The sequence below is a fragment of the Canis lupus genome, chromosome 27 (assembly GCF_003254725.2).
Source record: "Canis lupus dingo isolate Sandy chromosome 27, ASM325472v2, whole genome shotgun sequence".
Taxonomy (NCBI): Eukaryota; Metazoa; Chordata; class Mammalia; order Carnivora; family Canidae; genus Canis; species Canis lupus.
In genome coordinates this window covers 18079283-18106516 of record NC_064269.1, presented here as the reverse complement: position 1 = coordinate 18106516, position 27234 = coordinate 18079283, and the positions used below count along the sequence as shown (strand labels likewise).

Below are 27234 nucleotides of genomic sequence, written 5' to 3'. Positions count from 1 at the left end.
TAAAGGTATTAAAAAGATACAGTTCCTGGACTCAAGGAGCTTATAATCTACTAAGACAATCTTTTCCTATAAAGGAACCAGACAGGAAGGGTTGGCAAACTTTTTCTGTCTAGGGCCAGCGATCAAGTGTTTTAGGCATCGTGGATCACATGCCTCTGTGTAACTACTTGGTTCTGTTATTATAAATGCAACCAGAGATAATATATAAATGAATGAGGTTGGCTGCATTCCAATAAAACTTCACTTATAGATACTAACAACATTTGAATTTCATATAGTTTTCACATGTCGTGAAATATCATTCATCGTTAGAGGTTTTTTTCCCAACCACTTAAAAAATGTAAAAGCAATTTGGGGGACCTTACAAAAACAGCTAGGGGCCAGAATTATCCTGTGGGTGGTAGTTCACTCTAAAGTAAAGCCTGTAAGACAGTAACAAACAAAATCTGAGGGTTTGAGTCTCTGTGATGTCAACAGAAAGTAAAAAGTCAGCAGAAAGAGTTTTTAGAAGGAAAAATGCTGAATTCTGTCTTAAATAGTCTTTTCTGTCTTTTCCTATCCTGTTGTTTTCCTAAAAAGTATCACATGTCTTTTCTTATATTTCCTTATAGCAGAAATACATCTTTCCACTTAAATAAATCCACTTCATCTTCTTATTCATACCATATCTCATGAAAATAACATGATGCTAACAGAGGGTCTTTATGTCTTTCCCTCTGGGTCCAATTTTATCCATTTCTATGGATATGGAAGCCAAGATTTTCAATATTATAAAAAACATCTTTGTTCAAACATACATTGCATCACTTCTTCTCCTTCAAGTACTAGGAGGTGGAGGTTGGCTACCATTTTTACATTTAGTCTGCCTTGAAAACTGCCAGCTTATGTTGTCTACTGAGGGCTCCAATTTTTTGGAGAATCATAATTAGCTTGGGCTTTTTGTTTCTTTGTTTTTAATCTCATATTTGTGCAGTTAAGTGCTAATTATCCAGCTTCTAAAGATTAATATTCACAGAAATATAAATGTCACTACTCTGACAGAATGAGTGACTGTGAATCTATGGCATCAGTTCCCAAATTCAAACCCACTCAGGATATTAAATCAGAATCTCTGGGCATAATACCCAGAATTGGTACTTTCAACATGTTCCTTAATGTCCTTGATGCCCAAGAAGGTTTGAGAACCAATCTCTACCCTACAGTGGCTAGACAGTGGAAAGGACAAATGTAAGTGGCTCTGGCCAGGACATGCTATTGGATGGTCAAGCTCAGGAAGTGTCACAGCACCATTTTGCTGGGTCATGGAGGAAACATCTTCATTTTCAGATAGCAGTTAAATTCTAAGTTTTTTATCACAACAAAAGTAGAAATAAAACCCAAACTTCCCACCATTTAAAGTAAGCTGAGCAGAACACGAGTTGGCCAATTAGAGAACACCCAAACCAGAGACGAAGGCTGCAGAGTGCACCGTGTCTCTTCTACCTGGTCTTTGCACTTGGCCAACCTACCCACTAATCAAGTTCCTTCCAGCTCCTAAAGTCAAGCTAGGAACTTTAGAGCTTGTTCTAGACAATCACCACAGCCCTCAACTCCATCACCATTGTCCATTCACATACACCTTGCTCTCATCTTCTGAGTTCATCATTACTGACTCTATGCTCAGTAGTTGGTTGGCACCTCCTTCTCAAGAGTCCTCAAATCAACATCAGTCTTGCTGTATTGCTTTTTCTCAAGAGTCCTCAAATCAACATCAGTCTTGCTGTATTGCTTTTTCCTCTACTTACTTCGTTTTTGGTGAAAACTTTTGTTCTAGCACTTGCTCCTATAGAAATTCCTGCTGGGGTTGGAGAGATATAGGACTTTGGACATATGAGACCTAACCTTTCTTAATTAGGAAAAAAGTGACTAAATAGCTAAATATTGAAGAATGACAGGCAAGATGTAGAGAAATCTCTAAAACTAATATGAGCATATTGCTGTACAAAAGCATCTTCAACTCTTTAGGCTTTCAGGGCCAGAGCACCAAATGTAGGGCACATTTGGGGAGTACTAGAGAACCAGGCTGACAAAAGCAGAAGGTGAGACAGACTGGGTCAACCAAAGGGGATTTGCCAGCTCCCTAGAGAGTTTATATCTTATTTTATATGAAATTACACTTAAATTAACTAGAAAGTCACACTTCTCATTCCATTGCATAAGTTCAAGAACTCTCAAGGAAATCTACGAGTGTATAGACTTCTGTAATACTATATTTTAAGACAAAAAAAAAACTGGACAAGGGATGGGACATGGAATTTTAAGTTTCTATCAAAATTCTGATGCAGCATGGACTCTCAGGTGGATGATATTGCTTCAGAAGGTACCTCAACAGGTCTCACTCCTGTCTTGCTGCTAAGTGTATCACAGGCACTGGCATTCCTTCATCCCATAAGGGATAGAGGATCTAGCTGGGAGCCAGGTAAGCCAAATTATTTAAAACAGTCAAAGCCAATAAATATGCTAAGAAATGTTCATGGAATAAAAAGTATGCCATCACTGTGGCTGTTACCCCTAGAAATATAGGAAAAACTGAGTAGTAGATAGGTTTGTCAATGAGCATACATCTCCCACCTAACGTACTGATACCATTTCTGTGAATTAATAGCTGCTCCTCTTGACTTCAAAACTTGCATTCCTTCATAGTATATGTTCACCCTAGACCTCTTACCATATCACCTGTGCCTCAACTTACTCCTCCAGGTATGGTTCATGCTGCAGAATCACCAGGCATAGCACCTACTTGTTCAGGGGCAAGATCCTGCCTGCCTGGGCTTTGAAAAGAAAAGCACTCTGATCAAAGTAATTCACAATCCAGTACAAATCACAGTATATTTAAACAATTAGGAAATGAAAGTCATTGCCAGTTTTATGTCAGAAAAACCTCTCTCCAAAAGAGGTTAAGACTTTAATTGGCCCTTTATGAAATTTATGGGCTAAGTAAAAAAGTGTGTCTGTGTGTCTGTCCCAAAATTCTGAGATGTCCTGTTCAAGAAGTTAATGACAGTGCATTGATCAGTAGGCCTGATAACTTTTACTGATATATAAATACAAAGGGGAAAAATGTTTGAAAAGAAACAAAGTGAGCTGGGAATTTATCTAATGTTAGGTTGTGTTCACCAAGTCCTGCTTTGTAATGCTTTTCCTGAGTACACAAAAAGACTGCTTTTCCCAGAATCTTAGCATTTAGTTAGAGTCATGTGACTAGTTCTCACCAACAGATGTGAGCAGTAAAGTAATGTGTCTCTTTCTGGCTGAAATATCTAAGGATTGGTGGGGCTAACTGAATATTTGATGATATTAGAAAACTGTGTCATCTTTTAGGTGTGATAATGGTGTTGTGATGGTGCTTTTAGAAAGAATCTATATCCTTCGGAGTGCCTGGGTTGCACAATCATGACCCACTCTTGGTTTTGGCTCATATTGTGCTCTCAGGGTGGTAAAATCAAGCCTCACATGAGGCTCCACACTTAACTTGGAGTCTACTTGAAATTCTCCCTCTTTCTCTGCCCCTTCTGCTTGTGCTTGCTCTCTCTCAATCTCTCTCTAAAATAAAAACACAAAAAATTAAAAAAAAAAAAAACAATGAATCTAAATCTTTTAAAGGTATATACTTAAACATTTACAGAGGAAATTCCTGGCATCATTTTCAAAATAGTCCAGTAAGAGCAGGCAGGGTGAGTAGGGGAATACAATTGAAGCAAATTGAACTAATGATTGTTTTATATGACTGAAATATATTAGAACAAGTTTTTTAAAGATGAACTGATTTGAGACCTCTCCTTATACCTTCTTGTGATAGTGATCCCAAAGCCACCTATTTCAGAAGTAAAGCAGTAATCCCATGCAGGTCACTGCTTAGACAAGAATTGCCCTGATGATCCAAAGCAGACCTTTTGTGAACAAGATAGAAATCTTTATGTGTTATGCCACTGAGATTTCAGGGTTACTTGATACCTCAGTATAGCCTCACTGTAGCCTAATCTAATCAAAATAATAATAAGCAGCATTGATTTTAAAGATGGTGTAGCCTGGAATAGCCTATATGGTATGGAGCTAACCAAAGAGAGCATTTATAAGATGACTGACTTGGTAAGAAACTCGTAGGAATTTGAGAATAAACACAGAGGAAGGAAATGGGGGTAAGAGGGAAAGGCCAGGAAACAAAGGAAGCAAGTGGTTTTCAGAAAAAAAAAAAAAAAAAAAAATCAACCAACAAGAAGTCACCTCTGGCAGAAGTGGTTAAAGAACTTTTTAAAAAATGGCAATGCCTAGGGATGCCTGGGTGGCTCAGCAGTTAAGTGTCTGTCTTTGGCCCAGGGCATGATCCTGGGGTCCCGGGATCGAATCCCACATCAGGCTTTCTGCATGGAGCCTGCTTCTCCTTCTGCCTGTGTCTCTGCCTCTCTCTGTGTGTCTCTCACGAATAAGTAAATAAAATCTTTAAAAAAAAAAATGGCAATGCCTAAAACATTGGATAATTTAAAAGAAATGAATTAATTACTAGAAACATAAAACTAACCAAGATGAATCATGAATAGAAAATGTGGAAAGATCAAATAATGAGTAAGGGGATTGAGTCAGTATTCAAAAATCTCCTAACAAAGAAAAGCCCAGGACTAGATGGCTTCCTGATGAATTCTACCAAACATTTGAAAAAGAATTAATACCAATTCTTGTTAAGTTCTTCCAAAAACCTGAGGAGGAAAAAACATTCCCAAATTCATTTTACAAGGCCAGCATTATCCTGATATCAATGAGGATACTATGAGAAAACTACCAATATCCCTAATGAACATAGATTTAAAAAATCCTCAATGAAATACTAGCAAACTGAATTCAACAACACACTGAGGGATCCCTGGGTGGCGCAGCGGTTTAGCGCCTGCCTTTGGCCCAGGGCGTGATCCTGGAGACCCGGGATCGAATCCCATATCAGGCTCCCGGTGCATGGAGCCTGCTTCTCCCTCTGCCTGTGTCTCTGCCTCTCTCTCTCTCTCTCTGTGACTATCGTACATAAATAAATAAATATTAAAAAAAAAATTAAAAAAAAAAAAACAACACACTGAAGTTGCAAGGATGCAAGGATGCAAGGATGATTTGACATGCAGATATTAATAACAGTGATACATACATTAACAAATAGAATAAAGGATAAAATTCAGCTGTCCATCTTAATAGATACAGAAAAAGTACTTGACAAAAATCAGCATCCTTTCATGATAAAATTGTCAACAAATTAGATATGGAAGGAATTTACCTCAACATAATAAGGGCCATACATGACACCCCTCAGCTACTATCTTCCAGCGATCATACTTCTGGTTACATATCCAGGGAAATGAAATCAGTATCTCAAAAAGATATCTGCACTCCCACGCTCATTGCAGCATTCTTCATAACAGTCAACATGTGGAAACAACCTAAGTGTCTATCAAAGGATAAGTGGATAAAAAAGATGTATATCTATAGATAGATAGATAGATATAGATAATAGAATATTGGAATATTATTTATTCATTTAAAAAGAAGGAAATTGTGCCATGGATGTGCATGGATGAACATGAAGGATATTTTGCTAAAGGAAATAAGCCAGACAAAGAAGAAAAATTGTATATGATCTAACTTACATGTGGAATCTTAAAAAAAAAAAAAGTCAAGCTCATAGAAACAGAGTAGAATAGGGATTATTAGAAGTTATCAGGGGCTAGGCAGTGTGTGAAATGAAAAGGTGTTGGTCAAAGGGTACAAACTTTCAGTTTTAAGATAAGTTCTGGGGATCTAATAATGTACAATATGGTGACTGTTGTGAATAATATTGTACTGTATACTCGAGTTTGCTAAAAGTGTAGATCTTAAGTGTTTGTACCGTAAAAAAATAACTATACGAGGTGATGAATGTGTTAATTAACCTGACTGTGGTAATTATTCACAATGTCTATCAAATCATCACACTGTACACTTTTAAATACACATAACTTTTTGATCAATTATATTTCAATGAAGCTGGGAAAAAGCACATACCGTAGGTCTAGTCTAGATTCAATACCATATAATCTGTTGGAGATATAAAGGAAGACATGGTCCCAGTCCTCAAAGACCTCACATCAAAGTGAAGAACTATTAGAAAAATAACAATACTGTCTAGTACAATAAAATAGAAGTAAATACAGAGTGTTGGGATATTAGACATAACACTGCAGATAGGAAAGTTCAGGCAAGAAGTGTTAGAAGCAATATAGAAGCAGCGGTAGCCAAGGATCAAGGAAAGGGCATTCCAGGAAAAGGAAGAAGCTTGTGAAAAAGCTTTGAGCAAATAGAACTTGGTGTATTGAAAGAACTGAGAGCAATTTAGGGTGGAGAGTGTTTATTATTGAAGAAGGGCAGGGGAGGCATCAAGAGGTCAGGTAGGGCCAGGCAATAATCATATGCCCTACCAAGGAGTATTAGCCCCACCCTAAAGGCTACAGGGAAACACTTACTATTTTAAGATAATTATGAAGATCCAGTACCAGCAATGTGGACAATGATTCTGAAGAGGTGCAAAACCGCAGGGCAGGGAGATTTGTTAGGAGGCTATCTGCAGTAGCCCAGGTGAGCTTTAACCAAAATGGTGGCACTGGAGTTGGAGATAAGTGGTCAAATTCTGGAGTTGAATGATCAAAAACCACAGGCCCCAGTGAGGTAGGCAGGAAGAAATTGTTCAAGGACTGCACTCACTCCTTATAGGTTGCTAATGCATGGGCTGCCTTTCATTTTCCTCCCAATCAAAATACAATCAAAATACAATGACTCCTCTATCCTCTAACTTTTAATTACAGCTTTCTACACAACTTGAAATAAACACATTTAGGATTCAATGTCATATCATTCAATTGATCAGCACACTCTATTCACTGCCAGTTGGAAAAGTTATTGATCAAGCACACAGAAGTGCTGACAGCCTACAATTGGCCACTTGAGATAAAATAGAAATGTGAAAGATCAAAGGGTTCTTGTCACTAGCATATTTGAATAATGGTTCCTGATTATAATGGTCTCCTGTGTGATTTGACAGGCCAACTGATCAAAATTAAGAAGTCAAGCCCCTAAAGGCATCCAAACTTTGGGTTCCATTAACTACTTCTAAACCATGTTGTTAGCTCTTTTTTTGTAGGGCTTATGGTGCTGATCTTCAGAGTATCTCACTCATGGAGAACATGATAAATTATCAGCTCAGCATGACTTCCGTGCATCAGAAAAAACCCCATTGGACTAACATTATCTCTTATTGGACTAAGATAAAATTTTTTCTGCTTAGAAGTCTAGGGTTGTTCTCTAGAGAGGTCGCTGGATTGCAGGAGACCCAAATCTAACCCTAAGCCTAACCAGAACCCTAAACTATGAACCCCAAATGCCTAACTGCTAATGCTAATACTAACCCTAACCTTAACACAAAACCTAAACCTAGATCTAAGAAAAAAAGACAGGAAGATACAGTATATAATATTACTCAACCATAAAAACATATGAAATCTTGGCATTTGCAACAATATGGATGGAGCTACAAAGTATGCTAAGGGAGATAAGTCAGAGAAGAAAGAAAAATACCATATGATTTCACTCATATGTGGAATTTAAGAAACAAAACAAATGAGCAAGGGGAAAAATAAGAGAGGCAACTAATGAAACAGATATTTACTATAGAGAACAAACTGATGATTACCAGAGGGTAGGTGGGTGGGAGATGGGTTAAATAGGTGATTGGGAGTAAGGAGTACAGTTGTGATGATCACTGGGTGTTGTATGGAAGTCTTGAATCACTATAATCACTGGGCGTTGTATGGAAGTGTTGAATCACTATATTGTGCACCTGAAACTAATATTACACTGCATAATAATTGCAATTTAAATAAAAAAATCTAAAATAATTTTTTTCTGCTTAGTTGAAGGTCTTAGCATTAACTCAGGAATTAGGATGCTGTAATAGAAAGATTTCAAGCTTTACAGACAAAATATATATAAGTTCATGGCCTGGCCATGCTGAGTGACCAAGAGCAAGTCACTGAACCTCCCTGAAACTAAGTTTACTCATTTGTAAATTTGGACAATTTTTCCATCCCACCTGCCATACAAGAGCTTTGTAACAGTACAAAATAAGTAATGATTGAGAAATCATTCTAAAAAGCATTGCATGCTTCTTAATCGCTGACAAATTGTCACAAGTACTATTGCCACTATTTTTATCTTGTCCTTTTAGATTAAGTAATATAGTGAAAAGTATTATTCTAGGGCTACTATATAAATGCATTTAAGATGAAGATGACAGAAAGATTAGTTGGGGGTGACAAGCATTCTTTGCTTTTTTACATAATATACCACAATGTCTTGGGGTTTATTGATCTTCATACAGATAGAGCAAAAGAAAGAAACTTCTGGGAAAGACTGAAAAACAAATGACTTCTTAGCTAAATTTAGAAAAAGAGAATCCTTGTACTTGCTTCAGCAGCACATATACTAGAAAAAGAGAATCCAAAAAGGAAGGAAACTCAGAGAAAACCTCACAAGAAGATATTATTTACAGAAAGGAAAATGTAAGAGCAAATATCAATGAGTTATACATAGAAGAGAAATAAGATTTTCGAAAAGCTAAGTTTTATTAGGGCAACTACTAAAAAGACAGGAAGCTAGACAAAACAACCATCATCTAAAATGGCTTACGTGATTATATAGTAATTGCCTCCCACTATTTTAAAAGAGGAGACAATTCGTACTAAAACAAGGTGCAAAGATACTATTAAAAGCTGTATGAAATCTATAAGTTCTATAAAAGCAGTCAAGCAGCAAAGGAGACCAATAGTAGCAGAACTGATATCAAGAATGAAGAGTCTGTGATATTGAAAAGACAATAACAGAACAAATGAAAGCACATCAAAGATACACAGACATTGACAAAGAAAGAAATCTACAAACCAGGGATAAAACCATGATATTCAATTTGAGAATAATCAGTGTACCAAAGAACATAAAAATGCAAAGTGGAATTTTTTAAGTGAACAAGTTTATTATTGTTTAAATGTTATTTATTTATCTATTTGTTTTTAGTTTCAGAGGTAGAGTTTAGTGCTTCGGTTGCATATAACACCTAGTGCTCATTAAGTGAAGTGTCCTCGTTAATGCCCCTCACCCAATTACCCCATCCCCCCCGTCAACCTTCCCTCCAGCAACCTGTTTGTTTCCTGTGATTAAGAGTCTCTTGGGCACTGAGGGGGGCACTTGGCAGGATGAGCACTGGGTGTTATGCTAAATGTTGGCAAATTGAACTCCAATAAAAAAATTAAAAAAAAAAAGAGGGATCTTATGGTTTGTCTCCCTCTCTGACTTCATCTTATTTTATTTTTCCTTCCCTTACCCTATGTTCATTTGTTTTGTTTCTTAAATTCCACATGAGTGAAATCATATGATATTTGTCTTTTTCTGACTGACTTGTTTCGGTTAGCATAATACCCTCTAGCTCTATCCACATCATTGCAAATGGCAATATTTTATTCTTTGATGACTGAGTAATATTCCATCTTCCTTATCTATTCATCTGACAATGGAATCTGGGCTCTTTCCATAGTTTGGCTACTGTGGACATTGCTGCTATAAATATTGGGCGTGCATGTCCCTTTCAAATCACTATGTGTGTATCCTTTGGATAAATACCTAGTAGAGCAATTGCTCAATCAAAGGGTAGTTCTATTTTTAACTTTTTGGGGGACTCTCCATACTGTTTTCCAGAGTGGTTGTATCAGTTTGCATTCCTACCAACAGTACAAGACGGTTCCCCTTTCTCCACATCCTCACCAACATCTTTCATTTCCTGACTTGTTAATTTTAGCCACTCTCACTGATGTGGGATAGTAGCTCATTGTGGGTTTGATTTGTATATCCCTGATCTTGCGTGATGTTGAGCATTTTTTCATGTGTCTGTTGGCCATTTGTACGTTTTCTTTGGAGAAATGTCTGTTCATGTCTTTTGCCCCTTTCTTGACTGGATTCTTTGTTTTTTGGGTATTGAGTTTGAGAAGTTCTTTATAGATTTTAGATACTAGCCCATTATCTGATAAGACATTTGCAAATATCTTCTCCCATTCCATAGGTTGAGTTTAGGAGAGAAATGGATTACAGGTGCTGTGGAGGGGAGGAAGGCATCATGGTCTCAGAGAAAGATGAGAGAGAGAGAGAGGAGCACACAGGGGAACACACAAGGCAAACATTTTCTCAAAGCCATTGGCTAGGAAAATGAGAACAGGATGATTTTCATGAGGTCTTAAGCCAGCAGAGCTTAAAGATTAGAGTTTTAAAGGTCAGGTGGGCTTGACTGGGATAGAGCCCAGAGAGGGCTGTCCTGCTCCTGGAGAGAAGGTAAGCAAACAATCTGGAGACAGACAGTGTAGAAACACCAATCTGAAAATGACTGGGACACCTAGTGGGAAGATTCTTCACTCTTCTTGGAATGCTTCCTTGAGAGATAGCAATCATAGAGATGCGTCTCTGGGGACAAAGGAGCTTGCTGGTGCCATTTCCTTTCCCCACCTCTCAGCATAAACACAGATCTACCTACACGAAGCAGCACAGTGTCCACACTGGCTGTCTAACCTTCTTAAACCAAGTCCTACATCCCTCAGGCCCAGCACGGTGGGCCCTTTCCCCAGAAGACCAGCAGAAACCCATGCCCATATCATGTTTCCCTACCAGAGAGTTCTGCAAGGCTTCAGTTCTAGTGGAAGTATTATAAGGTCTCTTTTAACAGACAGACCAGAGCACACTTAACCAAAACTTGCCGCAACCTGTCCAAGAATCAAACACTGCCCACTACAGGCAAGGAGAGCCTGTGCAAATGACTGGCCTGAAAGATAGAGTAACCCAAATGATAGCAGAGTTCATGTGCACACACCACCAGAAGCACTCCCTGACATACCTAGGCCCCAGACATTATATGATCTCTTCTTCATAAAGCTATTACTCTCTGGAACAGGAAACATAATGGGCTTTTCTAACACAGAGAAGAAGGCAGACACTTAGACAAAATGTCAAGATGGAGGAATTCATCCCAAATGAAAGAACAAGATAAGGTCACATCCAGAGAGTTAATCGAAATGTATATAAGGATTATGCCTGATAGAGAATTTGAAGCAAAAATCATAAGGATACTCACTAGGCTTAAGAAAAGAATGGAAGACTTCAGGGAGACTCTTACCACAGAGATAAAAGAATATTTTAAAAAATAAATTACAAAAGAAAAATACAATAACTGAGATTGGAAACATGACTTGATGCAATGAACACGAGGCTAAAAGATGAAGATGAATGAATAAGTGATACAGAAGACAAAATAATGGAAAATAATGAGGCTGAACAAAATAGAGAAAGAAGAATTATGGAACATTCGCATAGATTTGGGGAACTGAGTGACACCATCAAATGTAGTAATATTCATATTATAGGAGAAGAAGAAGAGAAAGGGAGGCAGAAAATTTATTTGAGGAAATAATAGCTGAAAACTTACCTAATATGGAGAAGAAAAGAGACATCCAGATCCAGGAGGCACAGAGAACTACTATCAAAATAAACAAAAGCAGTCCAATACCAAGTCATATTGTAATTAACTTTACAAAATATAGCAATAAAGAAAAATCTTAAAAGCAGCAAGACAAAAGAAGTCCTTAACTTATAAGGGAAGACCTATGAGGCTAGCTGCAGATTTATCAACAGAAACTTAGCAAGCCAGAAGAAAGTGGCATGATATATTCAATGTGCTGAATGGGAAAAATCTGCAGCCAAGAATACCCTACCCAGCAAGTCTATCATTCCAAATAGAATCTCCCAGACAAATAAAAATTAAAGAGTTCATAACCACTAAACCAGTCCTATAAGAATTATTGAAGGGGATCCTCTGAGTGGAAAGCAAAGATCAAAAGTGACAAAGACAAAGAACAGAGAAAATGTATAGAAACAACAAGTAAAACTAGTAATAAAATGGCACTAAACATATATCTATCAATAATCACTCTGAATGTAAATGGATTAAGCACTGCAATCATTTGACACAGAGTGTCAAATGATTAAATTAAAAAAGACCTATCTGTATGCTGCCTACAAGTGACTCATTTTAGACCTAAAGACACCTGTTTGAAAGTGAGGGGACAGAGAAACATTTATCATGCAAATGGATGTCAAAAGAAAGCTGGAGTAGCAATACTTATATTTGACAAGACAGACTTTAAAACAAAGACTGTAACAAGAGATAAGGAAGGGCAGTATATCATAATAAAGGGGACAACCCAACAAGAAGTTCAACTGCAAACATTTATGCACCCAACAGGGGAGCACCCAAATACATAAAACAATCAGTAACAAACACAAAGGAACTAATTGATAATAATACAATAATAGTAGGAGACTTTAATACCCCTCTTACATCGATGGACAGATCATCTAAACAAAAAATCAACAAGGAAACAATGGTTTTTAGTGACACACTGGACCAGATGGATTTAACAGATATATTCAGAACAGTCCAACCCAAAACAGCAGAATACACATTCTTTTCAAGTGCACATGGGACATACTCCAGAATAGGTCACAAATCAGTCCTCAACAAATACAAAAAGATTAGGATCATACCATGCATATTTTCTGACCACAGCTCTATGAAGCTACTAGTCAACAATAATGAAAAAAATTGGAAAGATCACAAATACATGGAGGTTACACAACTTGCTACTTAACAATGAATGAGTCAACTAGGAAATCAAAGAAGATATTAAAAAATACATGGAAACAAATGAAAAAACACAATGTTCCAAAGTCTTCGGGATGCAGCAAAAGCAGTTCTAAGAGAGAAGTATGGAGCAATACAGGCCTACCTTAAGAAGCAAAAGAAATCTCAAAAACAACCTAACCTTACACCTGAAGGAGCTAGAGAAAGAACAACAAACAAAGCCTAAATCTAGCAGAAGGAAGGAAATAATAAAGATTAGAGCAGAAACAAATGATATAGAAATTTTAAAAATAATAGAGTGGATCAAGGAAACAAACTGGTTCTTTGAAAAAATTAATAAAATTGATAAAATTCTGGGAAGACTTATCAAAAAGAAAAGAGGAAGTACCCAAATTCAAAAAAAAAATCACAAATGAAAGAGGAGAGATCACAACGAACACCACAGAAATACAATTGTGAGAGAATATGATGAAAATCTACATGCCAACAAAATGGACAACATGGAAGAAATGGATAAATTCCTAGAAAAACAAAAACTACCAAAACTGAAACAAGAAATAGAAAAGTTGAACAGACAGTAGCCAGCAAAGAAACTGAAACCCACCAAACAAAAGTCCAGGGCCAGATGGCTTCTCAGGTGAATTCTACAAAGATTTAAAGAAGAGTTAATACCTATTCTTCTCAAACCATTCCAAAACATAAAAAAGTAAAGAAAACATCTAAATTAATTTGATGAGGCATGCATTTCCCTTATACCAATACCTGATAAGGACTCCACTAAAAAAGAGGACAATAGGCCAATATCCCCAATAAACATGAATGCAAAAATTTTCAATAAAATACTAGCAAACTAAATCCAACAGTACATTAAAGGAATGATATTTTTAAAGGATATACATATTTATGTATATATATATAAACATATATAATTCATATGTAGAATAATAAACATGCTACTGGAATATCTTACTATTATGGAATATAACCCACGCATAGGATAGTAAATGTTAAGGAGATATAAATAGAATATAATGCTCATTAACGTTTTTTTTTCCCCTAGAAAGTTGCTTAAGAATCAGAGAATATAATCAGAAAACAAGATCCAGATATGGCAATTTTCTCTCTTGTGAGTGTATGTGTGTGTATGAGAGAGAGAAAGAGAAAGAGAAAGAGAATGTGCTTTACAAGGAGGAGATTTATCATAGCTTTAGAAACAAAAATATTATAATTATAACAGTAATAAGTAACAATAAAAACTCTCATAGATGGAACACTAACTTTAGACTAGCCACAGTATGCAGCACATTCCATTTTTATCTCATTAGCCTGCAACTCTCTATCATCTACGTCACTATTCCTCTCTGCTTCCACCAAGTCACATGCAATAGAAGTTGGCCTATCAAATAGAGGAGGGGTAGAGAGGGTTGGCATAACACTGTTGGGGGCTTTTGTTAAAGATCTAATTTGTAAGTAACTTTTGATGACATACTAGAAAACTTATCATTTCAATCAATCTAAAGTAGCTAAAATAAACGTCAGAAATTATTACTGTTGACATGTTTTACAATAAAAGAGACATAATTTGAAGTGTGAGCATCTTATTAAACATGACATCATATAATTTGTATTAGATACCACTATAACCAGTTTCAATGGTGTAGAAATTAAGATGTTGATATTCATTAATGTTTTACTTTCTCAAATGAAATCCTACCCTGCTTTTGTCTCACTTTCAAATAATTGCCTCTAGCTCTCCATATGCTGTTCAGAATTGATTTTCGAGGTTTTGAAAGCACATAAAAGAGTTTATTGGATGCTTCTAAATACATTCTTCATGATTATTGTTACAATCATCATTGATAGCATGGTGATAATCAATAAATACCCATCAAAATTTACCCCATAAATGGAACTCTTGAATTCCATTTTTTTTAAAGTAGACCTCAAGGTGAGGTTAAATGCAAAGGAACAAATGTATCCCCCAAATAATTAGCATTATTTATACAGCTTCCCAGTATAAATACTATATGGATGGCAACTAGACATTTGGTGGTGATCACTCTGTAGTACATACAATTGTCAAATTATAATGTTGTATACCTGAAGCTTATACAATGTTATATGCCAATTTTACCTCGATAAAAATAATAAATAAATAGAAATACCCTGTGGTATATATACCACATAATAGAATATTTAAATAGCCCCACAACCAAACCAATAATGTCATCAATTTCTATGAAAGCCTTATCACTAAATCAGACTCATTGGTCAACATATCCTCTGACCTAATACTTCTATAACTTTTATGGACAAATGGTGACATAACTAAATGTATCTTTTGCAAAAATAGCTATTAATTTCTATTTGCCACTCTTCTCCACACCTTGAATAGAATGTCACTGTTCTTTCCTCAAAGTACAAAACCAAAATATAACATTGTTAAGATTATTAAAACTATCCAACAAATACCTAGACAAGGTTTCAAATGTCATTTCTACTGACCTTGCAAAAATGTTAGGCAAGACTGCAGCACCATGATGGGGCTCCCAGAGAATGTGGAGGAAGCATCCCCCATATCTTCAAACTAGTGGAGGGATACCTGGCTGATGTGGTCAACAACGAGACGCTGCAGATGTACATGAAGCCACCAGTCCATGAAGAGTCCAAGGTGCCACCCAAGGGCTTTGTGGTATGGGAAGCTCCCTGGATCACCAACAGCAGCAAGAAGGCTCCTAAGATGAGCAGCTCAGAAGAATTTCCCAGCTTTGGGGCTCAGGTGGCCCCAAGACCATCTGATGAGGCCCCAAATGATAATGATCAAAAAGCAGAAACCTCTCCAGCCTGCTGACCCAAACTCCACCCCACATGGCTTGTCTCAATCTGACTCAGCAGCTGGACCCTCCATAACCTATTCACGCTTCCCCCTCCCCAAAGTCTCACAGTGAAACCAGAGGCATCAGCATCCTGCATGTGCCTTAGGATCTGCTCCCTGACACCTTTGCTCTGGGACGGCTCTCCGCTGTTGTGAACACTAACAAAGGTAATAGGACATTTCCCCATAAGTGCCCTGGCTCATCCAACATGTCAATAAAGTTCTGGCCTCCCTGTGAGAGCTCCACAGTTGTGGCTGAGTCTACTTCCTGTGACATGACCTCAGGAAATAAATTTCCTTGACTTAAAAAAATGTTAGGCATGAACGAAACTGGATTCTCTTGCTCTGAAGAGTAGCACAGACCCTTCCATTATCCACAGGCAGAAATATTGCAGGACAAACAAAATCACTCCACAGAACAAAAAACTGAGGAGTAAATAACCACTCAGTGGAATGATATGCCTTTCTGGACATCTCAAGGCACTTTACAGACAATTCTTGTGGTGAGCATTTCTATCTTCATAATGTATTGAGCAGGAAGACCAGAAGTAGCTGGCTGAGAGAAGAGCAAGTAATGATGGTGATGAGGCAAAGGCGAAGCTGATAAAGGTAGCAGCTGCTGGCTACGATGCCCTTCCCATCGTTGTGCTAAACGCTTGCTATTTTACGTTACCCTCATAACACTCTAGGAAGTAGGTATCATTGCCCACCATCCCACCCTTTACAGGCAGGTTGAGGCTTAGAGAAGTTAATTCATCGTCCAGGATCACACCACTAGGAAATTGCAAGAGCCAAGTTTTCAAATCCAAAGCCCAAGCTCTTAACCATCCTGTTCATGCAGCCTTCTGAAAATTATTTTCAATGTGTTGTATAATGTTGTTTCTTGCATGAAAACAGTTGGAATAAGGCCAATTCTTGAATGGCTTGAGACAAAACTCTAACAAAGGCTTATTTTAGCAGACCCCAAGGAAAGATTTTTCTTCTCTTTTTTTCATCTCATTGACCAGTGGGATCCTGTGGCTGTCTTGGGCAGGAGGACTACAGAGCCTGAGGTGACACTGCTGTCATGAGTATTGTTCATAGGCAAATCTGGGCATTCTTCTCATCTCTGTTAGGACCGATTACATTGTCCCTTTGAAGTCACTAGGCATTCTTTGCTTGAACAAAAGATGAAGAATTCTATTTTGAAGGAGTCATGGCTAGATTTTTAAAAATTAATATCATGGACTTATTAGTATAATGGCCCAAATCCAAAAATTGGGATAAATGTGTGGCATCAGTCCAATGTTACTGTGATAGTAGATATGCAATAATTTAACATCATTTCAATTTCACACTTACACAATGTCCTCGTTTAGGGTGGATCAAGATAATTGGCAAATTTTCAGGCTAAACTTAAGTTCTTAAAGACATTTCAGTAGCAATGCCAACCACAAAACTTGTCGGAAAACTGATAGTAAAATGGGCTTTGAGAAGCAAACTATTCAAAGAACAGATGGATTGAAATTTGACAACTTTCATCATAGTAACACACACACAAACACAAAGACTTGTAGAGCAGTCAGTGACACCTTAACTCTATGCAAGATGCTTGAGGGTATTTTCTAGACACATGGTCCTCCCTCTTTTTTAAAAACCAGTCTCCATTTCATTCCATTCTTGGAATAAGTCTCTTCACCTACAAATGTTTTAATGTTTGGTAAATAATCACATTATGTTAGTGGCTGACATGACAAATAAGCAGAAAAACATTTTTATGTATAACTGTTGTTAGGGAATTTATGAGATACATTAACATCACACAAAGCCGAGCACCTATATTGGCTGACTGGCTTATTGGGAGACTCCAATAACACAAGAGAATGGGTGGGTTTGTGGGACCATTTACCGATTCAGCAACTTTAAGTGGTTGGGCAAATATCCATTGTTATCATAGCATGTTATTGGACCATGTTACTAGGCTCCAATGAAGAATTTGTTAAATATGTATCTCTGAACCAAATAAAAGTAAAAACATTCCTTATCAGACAGTCCAAAAACATATACATACTTACATAGCTTATGATCAGAATAGTCCTTTTAAAAAATAGTCTTATAGGAGCAGAAATATCTATTGCAGCTTCTTAGTCACATACATGAAACTGGAAGGAAAATTTTTTTCATAAAACAGCGTTAAGAATCTGCCACATATGCAACACTCTTTCAAAAGGAATATGCTCTAGTCTTGAAAAATGTTTCACTCAACCTGAATTAAATTCAGAATGTAACTGTAAATATAAATGTAAGGAACTATTGGAAGAGGTCTTTGAGAGGACATGACTGCCACTTGACCCACAAGCTGTACTCAGTCACTCCCTCCTCTATCCTTGGAAAGTACATTCTGCCCATTGTTCCCACAGTAGGAATGGTTCCAAGGACATAGACTCGAGACAGTGATGTGTTGTCGAGACCATCTAGACAGTATACAGGACTGAATCTAGTTAAAGACCACTCTATAAACATAAGATTCTGGCCAGCAGGTGCAGAGATCTACTCATTTTATGGCTGCTGAAGACAAGCCTCATAGATGAGTTCCCTTGCTGATTAAATTTGCCACCTGTCTATCTGGAGTGGCCTGCATCTTTCTTCCATCTCTCCTTGCCCTTCATGTATGGGGACATATTGGAAAACCAACAAGGACCAAAGCTAAGAGTATGGCCTTGGGGCCAGACCAGCTGTATTTCTGTCCTCCAGCTCTGCTACCTACTATCTGGGAGATCTTGGGCAAGTTACTTAACCTTTCTACACCTCTGTATTTTTCTCAGTTATAAAATGGCGACAATAATAGTATCTACCTCATAGTTCTATTCTGAAGAATAAAAGAGTTATTTTATGTTATTGAATATCTCCCAAACAGGCCTATTCCTTATTCTTAAAAAAAAAAAAAAAAAAAAAAGAGGGATATTATGGTTAGGTGAGGTTATGTGATTTCTCCAAAGTCACAGTTAATAAGTACCAAAGGTGAGCTTAGTGGCCACCTACTTCACATCCGGTGTCATTATTTTTTCTATGATCTTCAGGACCGCAATTTTAAATTATGTGATCATTTACTTTCTTTTCAATGTCAAATTTTGCATAAATCCTTTGGTTATATCCAGAGGTAATTACTATGTGCAAACTACACGCAAATTAACTACATATTAAAGGACAGAGAGGAGACAATAAGTTGCATCTAATCATAAAATCCTATAACCATTTCCCTTACTGTCCACCACTTTTACTTATCCTCACCCTTTCACTCTTTTATTTTATTTTTTTTCACTCTTTTTTAAATGCAATTTTTCCTCAGAGTATTTCTTCCCATCTCCCTCAGAATTTTGCATTTGAATGAGGTCTCTCTGGGAAAATCTTTCTGTAAGGCCTGACTACCAGAGTGTATCAGTAACTCCAAAAGAAGCTTCTGTGTTGATACTTAGAAAATATATGTGGTCTCATGTATTTCATAGCAGTTAAATGTACCCAAATGGCACCAAGAGGAAGCGACCAGCTCACTCAGATCACAAGTCTTCTTTCTCTATAGTTCTTTCCTTCTCTCCTAATACCAGATCTCCTGCTATCATACCAACACCTGGCAGACATTCCTAAAAAACTGACTGTCCATGTATTTACGGAATGGAAAAAAATGAAAATAATCTGGAAGACTAAACTGAGTCTCAGTGCAGGGATTCACTTCCAAGCACTGTATTTATTATTTCTTCTCTCTCTCCTCTGCCTAATAGTGGGCTTGGCAAGGAGGAAGCCCTGAGTCACTGCCATCTCTCCCAAAATAGGTGCTGCTCCTATCCCAAGATAGGCTTAAGGAAGTTCACAACCCTTGACATCACAAATAACATTTTGCATATATTTGCATTAAAACATTTTTTTTAGGTAAAAGTCTACCTTTGATTTTCAGTCTCATTATGATCTGTGATCCTAAATTGCTGAATCTTTGCTAAACATCTTCCTCCTCTCAGCTCTGGTTCCCTGATAGGTATTGTTTTCAGCTCAACATCACAAAGACCAAACTCGGGATATTCCTGTAACAACTCCATCTCCCCCCCCACCCCTCTCTTCCTCCCTGCTTCCTCCTCCTTTTCTCTTATTTAATCTAATTTTATTTTATCTTTTTTCAAGTTTTTAAAATTTATTTATTTTTAATTTCAGTATAATTAATATACAGTGCTATATTAGTTTCAGGCATACAAACTAGTGATTCAACAATTCTATACATTACTAAGTGCTTATCAAGATAAGTGTACTTTTAATCTGCTTCACTTATTTCATGTATCTCCACCCATTCATCTTCCCTCTGGTAACCTAAGTTTGCTCTCTATAGTTAAGAGTCTGTTTTCTTGTTTGTCTCTTTTTTCTTTGTTTTGTTTCTTAAATTCCACACTTGAGTGAAGTCATATGATACTTGTCTTTCTCTGACTTATTTCACTTAGTATTATACTCCCTAGCTCCATTCATGTTTTTGCAAATGGTAAGATCTCATTCCTTTTTACGTCTGAGTAACATTCCATTATATATGCCATATCCTCTTTATCCATTCATCTTTGGTTATTTCCATATCTTGGCTATTGTAAGTAATGCTGCATATATCTTTTAAAATTATTGTTTTCATATTCTTTGGGTAACTACCCAGTAGTGGAATTACTGGATCATATATTCCTGCAACTTCTTTAGAGGATCAAAATAAAGAGTAGTAAGAAAGGAAAGAGAGTGGCAGTGTGGAAAAACTTACTTGGAAGAGCTGGAAGTAAATGGAATAGTACTCCAAAAGGCTCATGAAATTAGAAGTGGTTCCTCTTCTCTGAAATGACAAATTTTGTGTCATTTTGGGGATTTCTTTTAATGTTATATTGAGGTATATTTCTCATGTTCCAGTTCCCTGAAAGCATGCTGGGATGGTTATTTGAAGTTTTATTTATGAGGCTCTCTCTTACTTGGCAGTTCTTCCTCTCTCCATGAAAAATTCTATTTCCTTAAGAAAGTGAATCTAAAGGGACCAAATAATTTACTCTTAATTAAGAGTTAGCTTCCCATAGCAATGAGGGACTAGAATGTCAGTGACTGAAGAAATGATCTTTATTTCAGAGTTTCTATTTCTCCTTGTCAACTCATAATAAAATAGAAAATAAGCCAGCAATGATCTTGCCTTTTCCCCACTCTAGATCAGAGGCTGAAATTCATAAATTTGTACAGAGGTGAATTCATAAATTCACTCCAGGGGTTGAGTTCTCTAAATCTCTTCCTCCTCCCCCTCACTCCTGTAAAACTAGCTTGTGGGATTTTCCTTGTCAGCCCATTCATTATATATAGCTCACAGAACTGAAACTTAACAATAATAAAACCAAAAATAATAATGGGAAACAATTTGTATGTTCCAGACACTGTTGTGATTTAAACATATTAACTCATGCAATATAAGCCCGGGGGGGGGGGAATCATTATATTCCCCATTTTATAGATGAGAAGAACAAAGAACTAGAAATAATAATCACTATATCAGATATTCTCAGCTACTTAATTCAATCATAAGATAAAGACCTGAATGTGCCATGTAAACTTAGGGCACTATTTAAATGTTATTAGTTACTTTTCAATTTTGGTCACCTTCCCGGAGGTTTGTTCCTGAAGAGACAGGAAACAATTATAAAAAACACCTCAAATTCTCTGTTCATGAACTCCCCCTTCTTAGCTGGTCACGTTCAAGACCATAAACTTCTTCTCCTTAAAGTTCACCCTCCATGGCTAATCAGTCTTCCCAACCTGTTGATTCTATCTTCACAAAGGCTCTTCAGTTTGTGCTCCCTTTTCAATTTGCCCTGGAGTTTCTTTAGTTTGGGGCCCAGTTATCCCTCCCCTTGATTACCTCAAAGCCCCAACTGGTCTTCCCAACTCTAGTGTTTTTCCTCAATGCCATCCACTCAGAGCATAGCTCCCTTCTTAAAAAACAGATCTCACCAGGGCCCTTAACCAATACTTTCAGCTGCACTCACTGGAACCCGAGGTAGCATCTTGGGCAAGACACTTTGTCTAGGCCAAAGGATGTGAGACCCGGTTCTGAATCTACTACTTCCTAGGTCTGCAGTCTTGAACTCCTTATTTAACCTCCTTGAAAATAAATTTCTTCATGTATGCAGTGAGATCATGTAACATTTTCCTGACCTATTTCATAGACTATAAAAACTTATTTTTTAACTTGTGAGAAAATTCTTTGAAAACTGAGAATCATTTCAAATAAGGAGCTTTTACTAAAATTAAAGTCCAAATTTCTTACCTGGCACTCAAAGTCTCCAAACTCTGACTATGAGCAGCATCCAGATGCTCTTCCACTACAAACATACCCAAATCCCTCCCAAGTTCTCTGGATCTTCCTTCTTTGTCCTTTGCAACCCTAACCCTACACCTTCCTCTGCCCAGAAATCCTTTCTTTTCCAGGGCTTCTAGCAGAGACCTGTTCATTCTTTAGCACCAAATTAAAATCTCACCTTCCCAAGGTGGGTATCCACAATTTCCCAGTAGGATTTAATCTCTCCATTCCCTGGATTTTCCTATTACTTAGTTACCATTTTGTCAACTCTTGCTATATGTCTGACACTGTGCCAATGCATATAGTTATCTATGCTATAATCTTTATGCCTGAAATCCTCAAAATGACCCTTAGAGGTAGACATTATCTCCGTTTATAAATGAGGACATTGGCTCTTTAGAACAGTCAATACCTTGGCCACGGTTACACAAAATGTAAAGAGGAGAGCTTGGCTTGGCCAGGTCTGTCTCCTTCCAGAGCCTCTGCTCTCAACTCTGTATATACATCTTTGTTGTTTCATAATAGCCCTTGCCAGAATCAGCCTGGTAGTAGTCAAAAACACATTTACCCATCTTTTACAAGTCTGCAAGCTCCTGGATAATGAAGGAGCTTTCCTCCCTATTCATTTGTACCATCAGATGATTACGATATACTTAACTTATAGCAAGATGATCAATAAATATTTACTGAGCTACAGTGAACTTATAAAACCTTTATTACTCATCCACTTAGAACTTTCACTCGTCAATCCTGTCATCTCTCAGACTCTTTCTCACTCTCTTGCTCTCTCTTTTTTTTTTTTCTTTTCTTTTCCTAGTATCCAGTGCTAAACCAGGGTAAAAATAAGAATGCTAACAGTGTGGAATATGGACAACAGGATGGAGGAGAATAGGCACTTGGAAATTGTTTACCCATCTTAATTTTTGGTGGTTCAAATGAAAATATTCTGTTAGAGTTTCAAGCTCTTCATAGAATAATAAACACTTGATAATTTTTGCCTAAATACTGGCTCTGGTGACCATCATCTATCTCATTGCAAAGCATTGTTAACGTAAAGTAGTAACAATCCATGAATTGTAAAAAACCTTATATAAAATTTTTTCTAAAACACTAACTATATTGATACAATTTTCCTTGTTCTTTTAAGCAATAAAAAGAAGATTCACATCTACTAACAAGAAAGAATTGGAACTCAAAGTTTTTAGAATAAAAATTCAGAAATCCTATTTCCCTTTGAACAGTAAGTAAAAAGATTTCTCAGCTGACCAAAGTAGCAAAGAGGCAGCTCACATTAGGAAAGATTACAGTTTAACAAAAACAACAAAGAGAATTTAAATGTCTATGGGTTCTCTCTGAAATGTACTACCTTAAACAAATTAAGTGCTTCATCTAAACCATAATAACCAATGGCATTCTAAGAGGAGCAGAACAACCTTTGATGTCTCCTTTGATATTCAGAGGCTGATTCTGAAGGGAAGAAGCTGTCCAACCAGTCAAAAAAGACACTCACAAATGTCTGCACTGCATCAAACCTTCAATATCTTGTCCCACAGCTATGATAAATTTTTCTTCCTGAAATGTTAAACGGTTGTTTTGGCACGTTACTTACAAAGAAAGAATTGTGTACAAGAAAATGTGTCCTGTTATCATGCTAGGAAATGTAGAAGTAGGAAATACAGGAGATATGTAAAGATATAATTTTTTAATTCTTTAAACCCGTTTGAAAATCTTTAAAGAGATGGCAAAGTTCTCATATACTGAAACTAGAAGGGACCATATGAGCTCCTATAATGTTACAGGTAAGAAAAATAAAGTCAGAGACTTTATTGCATAAAGTCATACAGTCATATAGTATCAAAGTGTCAAAAATCAACTGGAGCTCAGGTTCTTTATGCTTAGTCCAGTGGGTTTTTTTTTTTTTCAACACTCTACCACTAGTTTAGTCAGAGCCTCCAGAGACATCATCTCTATTCTCTCTACAATAAATAGCTTTAATCAGTTTTCATGCTACTGGCTACTTCTGTGGTTAACAGTCTCAGAGAAGTTTCAGTATAATAACAAATTTGGCATTTAGTGCATTTAATATGTGCTGTCTCTGTACAAAGTATACTGCTTGCTTTATCTTAACTAATCCTCAAGACAGTCTGAGTCAGAACTCTTCCTTGTCTTGGGGCTTAGGGAATTTATATCCAGAAGCCCAGAGCCTAACACGGCTGTTAGGAGGTAGGACACAACACAAATTAAAAACCATCGACTAATCTAGACCCTGTAAAAGTAAAATAAAAGTTGGTTTATTCAGCATGTTTTTAATATAATATCTTTTATTCACTGGTATTTTTGGGTATCTAAAATATAATGTGTACTGGTTTTTATTTAAAAAACAGCAACCTCATTTATGAATCTTTTGTGTCTCTATAAGCTAGAACAGTCCCTGGCACACCCTCAGTAAAAAAAGAATGAACTTAGGCAGTGTGCAGTCTCAAAGGGCCTTCTACAAAATATTTTAAAAGATAAATGTACATATTGGAAACCGTGAGATAAAATAGAACCCTGTATAGAAGCCTATATAGAACAGGTTAATTTCGAAATTCCAAGTGGAAAACAGCTGACCAGAGGGAGAGGGTGTGCACAGTTGAGAGAGGAAACTCTAGACCAGATCGCTGCACTGTAGCTTCTCAGACTGACCTGTCAACCAGCCTCAAGAACACAGATCTGCATGCCACACTGAGAGAAGCTGTAAGCAGAAGCTGAGAGTGAGTCATGGACAAATGCCTCAAAAGAATGACACTGAAGCTAGCACACTGAACGATGATGAAGAATTCATGAGATGATGGAAGATGATTTCAAGGGAAGAACAGAAATAAAAGCTGGGCGTTCAAAGAGACCAAGATATGTCTGGAGGAGATGAAAGAAATTCAACATGGCAGGAGTATCAACCACTGGCAGAGTGGTAAGAAATGAAGCTAGAGATAAAGGGAGAGATAGAAAAGAAACTAGCTTTTGAGGCCTGTTAAGGAATCTTACCTTTATTCTGAAGGTAGTGGAGAGCCAGGGAAGGGCTTTAAGCAGATGGCATGATCAGACTTTGAGCAAGGCCGATTCTGCAGCATATATCGTGCATACAGTGCCACTCTGGAGTCCTAGCAGAATGCATCACCATGGAATAGGGTACTAGGCAGAGAGGCAAGGCCCCAGGACCAGAGGGAAATACCAGTAATGAGAGCCAGAATAAGAGGTAGAGTACAGCACTTTGGAGACTGTACAGTACTTTGGAGATGTGGCATATAATCAGAGGAACTTTCAGAAATATTAAGAAGGCTCTTATAGTAGGAACTAAAGACTCTTCCAACCATGGATAAGGATGAATGAGAATATATATATATATATGGATGGATATGTTGAAATGATTTAGTTACTAAGTATTCTCTCAATGTATTTCAGTCTTCTGCTAGTTGGTTATTAATTTGTTATGTATGAAAATTCTCTATTACTTAAACATGTACTTTGCCAGAATATCAACCACTCACATAAATATACACATTATGTGTTTATATTTCATTGCATAGGTTACATTGGGCTCTTCCATCCATTTGCTTATTTAATCTTTGAAAGACTCTTATAAGATTGGCAGATGGAAAACACTGTCTCATATTATAAACACTCATATTACAGAAAACACTCATATTATAAATGAGGCTCTCAAAGGTAAAGTGGTCAGAGGTAGTGAACAATTAACTAGAATTTGAGTTTTCTGAAGTTCAGTGTTCTCTCAGCTACACAATTATAAGTATGTGGAATTTAGTCTTTTTTTTCTTCTATTTCCATCTGTCCAAACTTAGTGCACAGCAAAGCTCCAAGGAATCCAAGCAAACAAAATCACTTCTACCTGCAGCATATACTCATGCAGGTGCATGAGTGAGTTTAGTACTAAGAAGATTAAAAGAGCCAATGCTGCTGTAATTCCTAATTGGGATACAAGGGCCAATAAATTTTAGCACAATTAAGCTAGTGAAGGAAAATTCTGACATTAGAACTGTCTTCAAAAATTGGGGATATACCTACCACCTTATAGTAACAATAACAACAAATAACATTTATTGAATGACTGCTTTGTGCAAGGGACTTTTCTAAGTGCTTTACTTGCCTTAATACATCAATCCTCAGCATAACTCAATGACATGGGTACTATTATCATCTCTATTTTATAGAGGGGAAATTGAGGCACTAAATAGTAACTTGCCCAAATTCCCACAGCTAGTAAGTAAAATAAGATATAAACCTAGGCCATGCTGAACAAGAACCTATGCCCTTAATCATTGATGCTCTACTACTTCTCATATTATCATCAGTAAAATCTCTGTCTTCCCCTTTCCAGGAGGAGACTTGAACTGCAAATACTACTCCCAGAGATTCAAGTACATCAACAATATATGTTAGAAAGAATGTTAACCCAGGGATAACATGAAGTTGCTGCTCAATTTGGGAAACTGACAACAAACAGCTATAACTTAGTCACTGTGAAAATGATGAATTATTAAGACATCAATTTCCATTTGAAAAGCAGATATTGAGAAGCTACTATCTGCCTAGTCTTGTGGTAGACCTGGAAGTAATGGAAAAGATAGAAAACATATCTGTGAATCTAACCTTCAGGAACAACCAGGCAAACCTGAATGAATTATTATTATTGAATATTTTAATAACAATATCCAAAATTTACTGAATGCATACTGAGGCTAGACACTGTTCTGAACACCTGTATTAACCTTTCAATCCTCATAACAACCGTAGGAAGTGGGTGCTATTGTTATCCCTCTTTTATAGAAGAAAAAAAATGAGACCCAGAGAGTGGGTTAATTTGCCAAAGGGTGACATGTCCAGTAGTTATCTGAGCTGAGACTTGAACCTGTGCAGTCTGGTTCTGAGCCCTCACTCTCAACACTGGCTCTCTTTCTCTTTATTCCAGTTTTGTGTCTGCACTTGGGTAAATAATTTAAGCTGGAGCCAGATCTACAATCCCAGACATCTCAGGTTTAAGGCAGGGGGAAAAAGAAACCTCACTTAGGGCTTAAGACCAAACCAATTTGACCAATGCAGCTTTTAAAAGAATGCTCTGAATCAGGGATATTTCATGGTATTCTGATTACTAGCCTGCTATTGTTCTTTATGTTTATCTTTGTTAGCCAAGAATCCTACTTGGAAGAAGAATAAGCAGTAGGGAAGGGGAGGGTCTACCTTCCT

General features: G+C 37.0%; 1 long non-coding RNA gene across 1 annotated transcript in view; it reads right to left on the bottom strand.

Moving 5' to 3' along the window:
- Nucleotides 1–22446, bottom strand: part of LOC118352576 (uncharacterized) — a 59983-nt gene extending 37537 nt beyond the window's left edge. Inside the window, exons 1-2 of the long non-coding RNA XR_004809873.2 lie at nt 21961–22446; nt 20422–20490 (exon numbers count right to left, since the gene is read on the bottom strand). This is a non-coding gene — a long non-coding RNA (uncharacterized LOC118352576). The remainder of the gene's footprint in view (nt 1–20421; nt 20491–21960) is intronic.
- Between the last annotated feature and the right edge of the window lie 4788 nt (nt 22447–27234).